At 40.0% G+C, this 13,861-nt stretch overlaps 2 protein-coding genes across 2 annotated transcripts in view; one reads left to right on the forward strand and one right to left on the reverse strand.

Moving 5' to 3' along the window:
- Positions 1–13,861, forward strand: part of LOC131327303 (protein EFFECTOR OF TRANSCRIPTION 2-like) — a 38,128-nt gene that overhangs the window by 11,706 nt on the left and 12,561 nt on the right. The window lies entirely within an intron of this gene.
- LOC131327304 (putative F-box protein At5g66830) overlaps positions 1–13,861 on the reverse strand; it is a 29,267-nt gene that overhangs the window by 1,708 nt on the left and 13,698 nt on the right. The gene's annotated exons all lie outside the window — the stretch shown is intronic.

Genomic DNA, 13,861 nt, shown 5'->3' on the forward strand with positions numbered 1-13,861 from the left:
ACGGGATGTTTCGTCTACATGAAAATTTGCTCTATAAATACTAACCCATTAGGTCGTGAATTGGGACCAACACCAAAAAAAGAAAGTTCAGAACTGACATCTCTCATCTCTTTACACTTTTGGTAGCTAGGGTTTGTGCGCCTCGAAGACTAGCGAGGGTGTATCACTACCTATGCTCTAAAGGGGTTTTCTATTACAACACATTCAATTTCTACACAAAACCCTTTCGTAGAGTTCGAAAGGCGATTCGTTTGGAAGGTTTGAGGATTCAAGATTCAACAATCATGCAGAGATAAAATGAATTTGGATTTAGAAAGTAGGTATTAGGATTCGTGGTGAGGATACGTGAACACTGAGTGAGAACTACTTGTAATCGTACAATGGTTTTAGTACATGATTCATTCCTGTAGTTTTTGGATTTTTCACATATATTTGGTTATCTTCTCTTTATTGTTTTTTTTTGCATGTTTGATTGATTTGATTGATTTGATATATCAATTATGAGTTGATTATTGAAAAAGTTTGAAATAGAGCAAATCTATAAACCTAGGCAAGCTAGGGTTGCCTAGGGATTTTCAATACAAATGACAAAAAAGTCTAGGAACACATTTTTAAAACCTCCACCGGCTCCGGACACAGTTGTGTTTGGAGCTGTGTCTATGATTATGTATCACATAACAAAAACTGTTAAACAATCGGAGAGAAACAATCAGTGGAATAAAAATAAGTTTCTTATGTAATTGAAGACTAACCTTTATTGGATCTGGTTGCACCTAATAGTGACTCCCTATCAGTATATTTGCAATAGGAGAGTTCAGGACGTCAAGTTAAATCACTCAGAGAGAGAGAGAGAGAGAGAGAGAGAGAGACGTTAACCCTAAAATGCAGCAGTCTTTCGTTTTTACAAGACGTTAACCCTAAAACGCAGCAGTCTTCCGTTTTTATAAGTTGAACTACCTCTGCTGTAGGATATTTTTTGGGAACTCAGGACCCTGTTGTCCCTTAGACAACACCCCATCCGGGCCGTCCATGTTCGGTAATGGATGGCTTAGATTTCATCTCAACTACAGGAATGAAATCTGAGCCGACCAATGCCGAATATGAACGGCTTGGATGGGAACACCACCCATGTAAGCCTCAAGCCCATCACAAGATTTGTTGGCTATTCCCTAACCTATCCTTTAATTAATTTTAGTGGAGGAAGAATCAAGAAAATTTCGGATTTTTGCCTCATGAAACAAACATGTCATTTTAGAAAAATCATCAATAAAAATGATAAAGTACTTGTTACCTTCATGAGATGGTGTGTCCATATATAGGCCCACACACATCGGTATGAACAAACTCCAATGGTGCTCTAGCCCTCGCGAAAGATGGGTACGAGGGGCAGACTACAGGATATGAGTCGGAGCCATCTCTTGCAGTCTGATTCTTAATTCATTGCAGCAATTTTAAGGAGGTATTCCTTCATCTCAAGTCTGACGTCTGGTGGGCGGAGAAGACATGCTGAAGTCTTTCTATGAGGTCCTCCAGAAAGATGTTTAATTATTGTTACCCCACCGTTCTTGACTTCCTTACAGTAGTTGCATTTCAATTTGATAGAATTTCCCGCGAGAACCCTCTTACAATGCCTCCATACAGGATATTCTTTCTTGACCTACGCGCTTGCGGTAGTATACTGCAGCATGATTGCGCATCCCTTTCGAGAACGCTTGGGTCGGAGCAGAAGCAGAAGGATGGGTCAGAGGCTTGGAACCGCGGATGGTTTCTTGAAGAAAATAAGACAATGATTCTAGCTACTCTAAGCGTGGTGAGCTTTGTGGCTCATGGTCTTATGAGGAGAGTGTGCTGCCCCCTTTTTGAGAGAGCTAGAGAACAACATGTCTGTTCCCCTGTTTCTTGTTTTCTCGGCTGCTGCTGCTGTATTTTTGGACTACCCCTTTGCACCCATATCCTCGTTCACTGCCGGCTTTGGGCTAAGGCCCAAGAGGCGTGGGTCTTAAGCCCCTAAAAAATGTCAAAAAAAATAGGGCTCCACTTATTTTTAGGACCTAGTATATATGTGTTGTTTTAGGGACCAATTTTAAACCCAATAAAACATTTTATACTTAAGCCCCAATGGCCCAGAAAAATGGAACACAGAATGCAAGAAAAAACAAACAAAAAGGAGGAGTAAAAGGTCACAGGATCGCCAAAAATCTCTGGGGCCCTTCAAAATTATTCAGTGCGGTGGGTGTATGGATGCATCTTTTTGCCCCCTTAAACGCTACTACTCCGGTACTTCTCATTACAAACAAATACTATATCCGAATCAAAATTATTCAGTGTGATTGACTTTTTATTTGATTTTCGTTTACAATTATTAAGACCTCATTTTCGAAGATCGTCTTAGGCCTCCAAAATCTCAGAGCCGGCCCTGTCTTCGTTTCCATTCCACTAAAATTAAAGAATAGGCTAGGGAATAGCCAACAAGATTGTGTACGACCCACCCTCAAGTGCATGAAGCCCAAACATTTTTGTTAGCGTGTCGGGTCATGCCCTAGGTTGTACTTAGATTTTCTTTTGGTAGGATAAACTGATACCGCCTACCGGTCTAAATTTTGACTTTACGTTCTTTCTTCTAGACACTGTTCTTAGGCCATCCACAGTGGTATAATCAAAAACAAATTATTTTTAAAGCTAACAATATTAGGGTAAAATATGACTCACAATGGTATAATCAAACTTAACAACATTCTTAGAAATAATCAAATTTTGGGCTTTGGATAACCAAAACTAGCAATCTTTGTCAATAATCAAAATTTGTGGATCTCACACCACATAAGTTAACTGGTTCTAAAATTTATATACACACGTGTTTCAAATGGTATTTTCTTCACCTGCTCTATATATATCTCATTTTCTTCAGCCACAAACTCTTTCTTTTTCTTTCTCTCCAAAAGTGAAGCTCATATCTTTCAATCATTTACAATTCAACTCATTGTCGCCGGATGAAGGTATTTCACTTTTTCTTTTCGTTTTTCTTTTATTCTTTTTCATTCCTCTCATTGTGGTTGAGTACATGAAGAACCTTGCATTCATTTACAAATTCAAGAACACATCTGTTTTTTTTTTTGTTTGAGTATATGATTTTTTTTCCAAATTCATAATATGAGGGAAGGAAGTCACCAATTTTTTCTCTAAAATTAAGGGAGAAAATTGATATATTTTTGCAAAAAAAAAAACATAATGGAGGGAAGTGATCAATGGTGGAAAACATTTGTCGCCGCATTAAGGTATTTCACTTTTTTTTTTCTGTTTTTATTTTATTCTTTTTTCGTTCCTCTCCGTTGAGTACATAAAGAACCTTACATTTTTTTTACAAATTCAAGAAGACAATTTTTTTTTTGAGTACATGATTTTTTTTCCAAATTCATAATATTATGGAAGGAAGTCACCAATTTTTTCCCCAAAATTAAAGGAGAAAATCGCTATATTTTTACCAAAAAAAAGTGTAATGGAGGGAAGTGATCAATGGTGGAAAACACAAGGGGAGAGAGAGTGAAATTGAAGTGTATCCCTTATTTTAGTTATGGATTAGAAGTGACCATTGTGGACCTCAACATTGTTAAGCTTAGCAACCTCTTAAATGGATAATCAAAAGCTGATGTGTCAACTTTTGGCTATCCATTTTTGATTATGCCACTATGGATGGCCTTACCATTTTAGCAGTTTATGTTGGAGTTTTTCAAAATAAATTGAATTTTAGTTTGGAATTTTTGGAAAGGTGCTAAGTGAGATTTTTGTGAAAGGTTGCTACACCTTTTTCACATAAGTTGTGACTTTATGTAATTGGTTATTACACCCATTAAATTTGGGTGTGTTCGTTTGGGAAAGGATGTGAAACATGGGGTGTCACCAAGAGGCACGGCCCTTATAATTAAGTGTTTCATGGAAGGGTGCCTACCAAGAGGCATGTTTCCTTCTAATTAAATGTCTTCAATAGACATGACCTTTTCTAACTAGTGTCTTTAAAAGACATGACAATTCTAATGTGTGTTTTTTCTAAAGACACAACCTTTCACATTAGGGTGCCTATAAGTCTATAAATAGGCCATTTGTAAAGTCATTCGAAGGACCAAAAAAATTCTATACTGAATTGCTCTCTATCTTTCTGCACATTCTCTTCCTAGAAATAGCAAACTGATATTCTGTTATATCTCAAAATAGACTATCAGTTCTTGGTTCTTTTGTATTTGCTTAGCAGATATTCTGTTTGTCTTCGTTTGTGCAAACACAAACAGAAAGAACCTAGAGTTCGGATTCGATTTATCTTGAAGGCGGATTTGCTGTAACCTGGTGCACACCTTTTGGTGGGGGCAAATACTGTCTTTAGGAAATCGTTCTCCTAACGTGACTCGAATACTTCTACCGTTCCAAGTTTGAAGAGACGACGCCATCACTTTCATCATTTTGAAGACCGGATTTCCAACAGTTTAGAATTTTTTTAAAATAATTTTTCACGATCTCGCTCCTTTTTTGGTTCACGTTCATGCACGCCTATCATATGACTCAATCCATTCCAGAGATCTGTAACGTCCGTAATTAAACTCATAATTACCGTTTTAATTATTGGCAATGTGCCCGTACGCTATACACTCTTGGGGACCGGTGGTTGCATGGCCTCGCCACTGATTACTTTAACTTTCTAAAAATTGCACTTTGACGTAGAAATCTTCAACATTTCCTTTCATTTCCATTCCCTTCTTATTCCCAAATTCCGAAGTGCAATTAGAGCATCTGCATCTTTCTAGCTACTCCTCTTCTTTTCCCTACAGTGGCAAGCAAGACTTGAAAAATCAGGAGCATCAGCCTCGTGGCCTTCCTCACTACTTCGCAAAGATTATAACTTTGCTACAGTTCCTCACTAAAGGAGGCGAGGAACTATTCATAAGCTACTTCAATATTTTATTGTTTTAATTGTTAATTTGTCCCCACTCATCACACACCCCTTATTATCTTATTCAATTAGGTGAATAAATTTTTAAAATAGAATTGTCACACTCCCTGCCCCCCATTTTATAATCATACTCACTTTTTGTTTGTTTGTTTGTAATGTAAATTTGCAAAGTTGTCTTTCAAAGTGAGAAAAAGTATACAAATAAAAAGTTAAATTTGGAAATTCACAGAGGATAAAAGAGGATAGCGGTTATAGAAAATAGAAGTGAAACAAAATTTTAGCTAATTCTTGCCATTTTAAGTGCTACCCCCTCTGCTCTAAGAGCAATACACAACAATATATTGGCAGGCAAGGGAGTCCATTGAGGTCATGCATGACCTCACTCCAAGACAATGGTGCATGGTATGGATGGCAATGGGGTGGATCGGAGTCGGATTTAGCATCCCCAAACCCGCCCCGTTCTATATCTGATTAGAGTCGGAGCGGGGGAAATCGGGGAGGTGTCGGGGTCGGGGGAAAATTGGGTCCCCATTCACCATAATAATTTGACTAGTTTTGTTCTTTTTAGAGTGTTTTGGAAAAAAACAAGATATTGATGATTGATGAGAGTTAAAAAAAAATAGAAATAAAAAAATAAAGACATAAATTAGTGTTTTATTAATTGGTATATTGCTCTTATTATATGAAAACAATGAAATTTATTTAGACATATACATACGAAAATATAAATATCTATAATCGGGTTCGGATCGGGTTAAAACGGGACTGGGGAAGCAAATACCATACCCGCTCCATTTGCCTATCGGATCGGGAAATACCCGCTCGGATCGGGGTGGGGAGGTCAGAAACAGGGATGGATCGGAGGTAATTAGGGATGGCAATGGGGAGGGTCGGGGGTGGATACCATTATCCCCGAACACAAATCTCTCCCCATGGACCCCATCCCCGCCCCGATCCCCACCGGGGATTTATTTTTACCATCCATTCCCGCCCCAAACGGGGATCCCCGCGCGGAATCGAGGATCCAAAAATTTCGAAACTTTTTAAAAAAAAAGTCACTTGCTATTAGAAAATATAAACCATGGAACTAAATTAAAAAAAATATATATATAGGCTGCCATTACAAACCAAATGCCAAAAAAAACAGCCACAGTTGGTGATCGCATTTTATTCGATTCCACTTGAATTGACAGTGAGCGAGTTTCCCGAAGTGGTAGACTGTGCTCAAAATGAAAAAACGAACTAAGAAAAGGTGAAACAAAAATACACATAAAAGGAAAAAAGGTGAAACAAAAATATACAGAAGATGCTTAAATTCGAAAAGAAAACCTTGAACCTTCATTCAATATCAACCACATTCGTCGGTAATAACATCAGACTACAAGACGACATACATTACATTCAAATCCACGCCCAATACTCGTTCTCTAATTCATCTCACATCAGTTCAAAAATTATATCTAACATCATGCCATAACTTCTCACAATTTTCCACAACCATCTCACTCATTGTCCACTATCCACAAAGAGTAAATTTATGAACTTACTGTGCCTTGTTGGTTGTAATTAATAGTATGAAAGTAGATAAATTTATGTTCTTTCCATCACTTCCAGTTATCATCAAAATTCAAACCACAAGGGAAAACAAATTGAGCATTTGACATAAAGCAGAATAACAAGTGGGTAAACCCTCACTTATGTATATATAATTATATATAGTAGGCTAGTGAGGCGGGGCGGGGATCGGGCGGGTACTAACTCATATCCACCCCCTACCCGTTCCTCACTTTTTTTTAAAAATTATCCCAATACCCTATCCGATCCCCAAATAATCCCCAAATCCCCTACCCATTTGGGGCGGGGACTGGATCGGGTTGGGTCGGGTTTGCCTAAATTGCCATCCCTGGCACATGGGCACATGGGACAGCCCTACCACCATTACTCTGCCTCCCACTAATTGAGAGAGTTTGGGTTATCTAGAGTTTAATGAGTCGAGCCGAATCAAATCTGAGTCTTGAAGAGCTCAATTCGAGCTTAAATTCGGCTCGGCTCGGTTCGTTTGAGTTTAACGAGCCGAACTTGAGCCAAGACGTTTAGGTTCGAATCGAACCCGAGTTGAACTCGAGCCAGACTAGCACCTTAACAAACCCAACAGAGCCGAACCCAAGCTTTGAAAAATTTTAACGAGCCGAACTCGAGCCAAGTTGTTCAGGCTCAAATCGAACTCGAGCCAGACTAGTACCTTAATGAATTTGAACCGAACTTAACAGAGTTCGGCTCGATTCGGTTCGTTTATAGCCCTGGGCCATGCCAAAGCAAATGCCAGGCCACTGAATTTATAGGGCAAAGAAACAGTTTCTTTGCCATGCCTAGACAGAGGAGTAAATGCAAATCCACTACAATTCTGCAAAGTCATGCAAAAATCCCAAAGGATATGGATCCGATCAGATTTGGAAGAAAAAACCTCCACATAGTCCAAAGCCTCATTTAAGAGAATGGGAGCCACCATGGCCCAATAGTCAACATCCTAAACGCAGGTGGACACGGGGGCGGGCACGTGGGGTTATGTGTCCCCGCCCCGTCCCACCCCACCCCACCCCAACCATTTTTTAATTTATAGTTTATTTTTTTTGTAAAAATGAGTATTTTTTTTTTGGGCAAAAATGAGCAGAAGAACGAGAAATCCACACAGAAAAGTCGACGGGAAAAACTCGCTCGATGCTTGAGTTATTTTGTCGTTGCCGGTCGCTCATCTCTGTGGTTGTCACCCGCCACCTCACCATTTTCCTCACCAATCATCAATTAAATTTGGGGCTACTCGGCAAAAGTAACATTTTATTGAAGGAAATTTTAATTTGGGGCTACATAATTTAGGACTTTTTATTCTTTTATTTTAAGGTTCGTAATATTTATCTTGATTGTTTGGAAAAATTAGGCCTTCATTTCTTTGCTTGGTTTTTACCCAATGAATGAAATTTACAATTCAATTTTCCATAGTTTGTGCCTTTGTGCTTAATTTCAATTTTTGCTTAAGGTTATTAGTATAATGTGCCCTCACGTGAGACAAATTCTGAGTCCATCACTGGGTGGACACCTGGGCATGTAGTTTTACCTCTTTTCTACCACGTGAAGTTAGGAGGCAATTGCGCGCTTTGAGAGTTTTTTATGAAAGTAATCCTTTTTTTTAAACAATTGGTCGAACTACTCTGATTTTCAAACTATTTTAAAAATTAGTCGGTAGCGCTACTTCAAGTGGCGCTACCCAACTAGCGCTACTCCAATTGGCGCTATATGCCATGTGGCGCTGTCCCGGTGCCACGGTGGACTGGACTAGCGCTATTTTAAATAGCGCTAGCCAATCGGTAGCGCTATTTGAACAAGTGCTACTCAATGAAGTAGCGTCATCTCTACTAACGCTACCTCTTTCGATCAATCAAAACCGTTTAGCATTCATGAAATGCCTTTTTGAGCCTCATATGATTCAGCTTTTTCAACCATCTTCATATAACTTTTTTCAGCCTTTATTTCCTATTGCATTTTTCAGTCTTAATAAATTCGTACAGCATTCAAAATAAAATTTCTAATTATCACTTGTTAAATATAGTTAAGTTTCTCAAATTTATTTCATATATTCTTATTATAATGTTAACTTTCCTTCAATTATGTGATACTAATTTTGTTATTTTAATAGGCAATTTAACAATCGAACACTCAAGCGCTACAAAATTAATAACCATCATAACTTTGCATTACATAGTTCTAACAATAATACTTCATTAACAACTTCCATGAAATAAAATAAAAACTGAAAATTACAAGTTACAGATCCATTTTAGCAATTGAAAAGTTAAGCAGATGCATAGTTTTAAACATTACAAGTTATATATTTGCTGCTGAAGATGACGCTTCTCCCCTCTTTGAACATTTTCGCTTGTTATGCCCATGTCCACCACACAAGCTACAAGACTGTTTCTGTGATGGTTGCCCCTCAAGCCATTCATCCATCATATCCATCTCATTTTGAAATCGATTTACTTGTGGACGTCCTCGATCCCTAAGACGTTCTTCATCAGGATAAATTAGTGGCCCTTCGTAGGGAGGCCAATGCGGTTTGTCACGCAGTGGTAAAAACGTTTTAGAGCTATAAATGGCTATGTTTGAGGCAAGCCTCCAAACATCGCCAAAGAATTGACTAGGGTCCATGGCCATTCTGTTACACACTGCAATTAATCACATGCGAGCACGACATTCGCCATTGTTGCATCTTGTTGCAAGTGCATGTCTGTGCATTGAAATCTACTGTGTGCCTGTGGTTTCCTTTGTATGGACTTGTTGGATTCAATGGAGTTCGCACCTCGCAAATTCCTGTCTCTCTGTCAAACTCAATCACTTCGTGCCTTCTTGCCTTCTTCCTCCATTCATTGTACTTTTCCGTTGCGAATTTGCTGAATGTTTTGCCTGATTCGATCCCCTCCCTTGCTTTGACTGCATAGTCGTTGAAATACGTAATACACTTATAGAATGTCGTCCTAATTGTAGCCACTATGGGGAGGTGTCGAGTTTCTTTAAAGACTCCATTAAAGCTCTCAGACAGGTTTGTAGTACGCGATCTGTATCGCATACCCCCATCGTGTGCATAGGACCACTTCCGTAGGGGTAGCTTCTCAAGATCCTTATTGACTGCACCGTCGGAAAACCTTTGAAGTTTTTGCATCTCAATCTCAAACTTTCTAACTTGTATTTCACAGGTTGCTAGTTTTACTTGGTCGCCCACAATTTTATTGTACTTCCGTACGTAGTTTGCCCCCAAGTGGCGGGCACAGTATCTGTGGTATGCCCATGGGGGTCTCCATGCTGGAGCATCTTTCAGATATGAAAGAAGGCCTGTGTGCCTGTCTGAAATGAGACATAAGCCTTGACGTTGAGTAACATAAAACCTTATGCAATCGAGAAACCACCCCTAACATTCCTTGTTCTCCTTCTCGACGACAGCGAATGCAATAGGGAAGATTTGATTCTCAGCGTCCAGACTTACGGCAACAAGCAACGTTCCCTTGTATTTTCCTGTCAAGAAAGTACCATCAACACTAATTACAGGGCGACAATGCTTGAATCCTTCAATGGAGGGCCCGAAAGCCCAAAACACAGCATCAAATATAACATGTCCTGGCCTGCCCATCTCCTTTGTTATGATATGGGTTTGAGTACCCGGATTCCTCTCTTTAATAGCTTCCAGGTATTGAGGGAGTTCCGCGAATGATTCTTCCCAGTCACCGTAAATGGTTGCTATAGCCATTTGCTTTGCAGCCCATGTCTTTGCATACGATGGATAGTAACCGTCGCACTTATCTTTTACCATTGCTTGAAAAGCCTTGACCTTTGTACTTGGGTTTGCTTCCACGGTTGACATAATCATATTAGCAATGTAGCGAGCGTCGAGCATCTGATGATCTGTGGTGACACTAAAAGCCAAGCAGCTGTGGGATCTTGCATATCGCGTAATTTTCCAGACATCTTGATCCGGCTTCCTTATTGCTCGAAGTCGCCACGAACATGGATTTTGGTTTGCGCATTTGTAGACCAACAAACAGGTTGTGGATTGATCTGTCTCTGCCACATAATTCCTGTCCATGCTATATTTCTTCACTGTATTTTTAACCTCAAGCTTCGAAAAGAACATCTGCAAATAGAGGTAAGAAAATGCAATATTTTTCATGAATACCACATTTTACGTATGAAATGTATGATGATATATAAAGTGGGGGAGTTATCTTAAAAAAACACCTGTCCCTCGAAAAGCTTAGACCTCCTGTCCCACCCAACGTGACTACTCGTTGGCATTGGTGGACTAGGGTCGACGAGGTTGGTCCATGTGTCTTGTGTCATCATGGTGGGTGGCTGTTCGAACATCCCTATTGGGTGTTCTTCACCTTTGTCGGCCTCTAATCCTGCATCAACATCTTCTTCCGAGCTACATGAGGCCTCGTCAATGTCTCTAATATGCATCTCAAACGCTCCAATGTCTGTAATGTCATCGTGGACTTCCTCAGGTATGATAGGTCCGTCGTCAACGTCTTCAACATTCTCCTCGTTTTGAATGAAAGTGTTGTCATTTTGCCGGTGTTGAGGAATATTTGGCCGCGATTGTCGTTGTGACCGATGACTCAAACGTTGGTGCACGGCACTTGCTTGGCTACATATGGCATCCATCGTTTCCGTGAACAGAACGGGGGTGTAGCCGGTGATTTTATCAGCTACATCGAACATAATTTCGATGCTACTATCATCCACGACATCAATTCCAGCGTACTGGTATGTCGCATGAGGATAGCTCATAATTGGGAAGGGGTATGTTATTTTCATCAATGTTCCCGGCATACTTGCTGCATTCCAAATCATCTCTTGCAAGTCATTAAAAGTTATCCCTCTCATAATTGGTAAGGGGATTGTCCTACCACCGACGTAGGACGGGCCATTTGTTTGTTGGACAACACGTCCACATATGTAAACTAATACATATATAGGATTTGAACCGGACATAAATTACGGTACAAAACGGATAGTGCATCACTGCCCCAACTATACTCCCCAACTACATCAAAGTTTTCTAATAATTGGAGGTAAGACAAGTGCACACAACCCCCCGTGAAGTCAGCAAAAATTGTTCCCCCAAGCAACAATAACAAGTAACCCGTGCTTGGCGCGCAACCACCTCTGCAGTTGCCCCATCCTCTACAATGCCATTAAACCTATCACGTAACCATTTCAACTTCACCTTCGCCCCTTTCTTATCATGTTTCCCAAGAGCTTCACCCAAAAGACGAAGGCACAAATCATCAGGATCGATTAATGTTGTGCCAGTCACTGGTTGCCCGTCGACATGTATGCCTAACAAAATCTCGATATCCTGTAGCGTGATTGTCAACTCGCGTGGACGCATATGGAAAGTGTGCGTCTTAGGACGCCATCGCTCAACAAGGGCCATAATCAGAGCCCAATCCAAGGACAAGAAAGGCACTGAACAAAGTCCCTCTAAGCGGGCACGGCGTATCAAGTCCATAACAGCGGGTGACGGCTATTTTCTCTTACGTATCCTTGACTCAACCCGACGAATTCTCATGCTTTCACAATCATCCGGCCGTGTGCGCTGAATTAAAGTAATTAAAGGTTACATCGACAAATTTACAAATAATGAAATGAAGTACAACTATGCTCTACATTTTGGAATTGTAAATGTATTAACTTACGTCAGCATCCCAAACTTTCTTCGAGCGGTGTTGCTGTTGTAAAACAAGTATCGACCCATCTATGGGCCCCGGGTCAGCACTATGCAGCAAGTCGATGTCCAAGTCCATCGTCAGGCTGCTAGCAAAGCCATAAATTGATTCACCAGGGAGGTTGCTCCAGTAATATTTGAAAATCCAATTAAGATGCAGGTGTTACCTTATACTAGTGTCACTTATCTTAAATATGGTGTTCTTAACTGTTCACTGGATTTAGGTACATATTTTTCCTGTTTTAGTTTCTGCTTTTTGCTACTTGCGTTCCAGGAGGCAGCAAAAGGTTTCAAAGGAAAGGTAAGTTTTATAGGATTTAATGTTTTCATATTCAGTTGCATGTTGATAAGGAATTTTTTGGTACGTTTCTCCTATGTCTTTAAAGTCACACAATAACTATGGGACTATGGCGCTGTCTCAAACTTGGAAGAAGAATACATATCAAATCTTACCCAACACCAACAACCAAACTAGCAAACTTGCCTATCAAAATGCCTTGGGACATTGTTATTCAGTGAGAAATTTCCAACTCCAGTTGCATCCCAATGCACCAAACACAGCCAACCATCTACCCAAAATGCAATTTTCATAATCGGAATAGTACAAACACAACAATCACTAATCACTCATACCAAAGTCATATAAATCAACCATGACCTAAAAACAATACGAATTTTACATCAGGGAATTTCTTCAAGAATATTTCTTTCCCTGAATAAAATCGTAACGTTAATTACTTTTCTTACTTTTTGGTCACTGCTAATGCTCTGCCCCAAGTAAATGTCATATGGGTAGCAAGCTGTATTGTTATAGCATGTACTAGGCCAAGCAACCTATTTGTTCAGGGATTTCGCCAAGCAACTTAATGTTCAGGCGCAGAGAGAGAGAGAGAGAGAGGCGGAGAGAGAGAGAGGCATACAGTGACTAAGAGATACCGGATTAGGCGACGGTGTGTGGCGGTGTTTGGACGTTGGCCATTCAATGGACGGTGAGCTCGCAAACATGGGAGGAGAGCGGGTTGGAGAGCTGAGATCTCAAAGCCCTAGCGCAGAGGAGACAGAGAGGAGAAAAGTAACGAAGTGTCTTTTGGAAGAGCGTATATAAAGCCCTAGCGCTTTCTCAGATAGCGCTAATTGCTTGCGTGGACATTATTGCCACGCAAGCCAATCAATAGCGTTGGTTGAACTGACGCTTCTTTGGTAGCGCCTTTTCAAAAGCCGCTACCGAGTAGTTTTAAAAATAATTTGAAAATCAGAGCACTTCGACCAATTGTTTTTAAAAAGAGATTAGTTTCATAAAAAACTCGCGCTTTGATCGAAAAGCATTTGGTAGACATGAATTGGGATCCAAGGAGCAAAACGACAAAAAGGAAAAAGGACCATTGAGGAACAAGGTGGACGGTGGAGGCACTGATGTAGCAAGCATGGTCTTACGAAACAATCTGATGGGTAATTCCTCATAATTTCCTCACTTAATTGGTTTCACATTGTTTAATTTCTTTTGAGAGTTGTTTGAAACTGCAGTAGTCACCATTGTCCTTTTGGGATATTGAATCTTAACCGTCCGGTTGAATTCATATTCAGCTAGAATTCTAACAGGAAATCTGACCTTTCCAAAGAAGAAACAAGCAATATGAAGGTAAATA

The sequence above is a fragment of the Rhododendron vialii genome, chromosome 5a, assembly GCF_030253575.1.
Source record: "Rhododendron vialii isolate Sample 1 chromosome 5a, ASM3025357v1".
Classification (NCBI taxonomy): domain Eukaryota; kingdom Viridiplantae; phylum Streptophyta; class Magnoliopsida; order Ericales; family Ericaceae; genus Rhododendron; species Rhododendron vialii.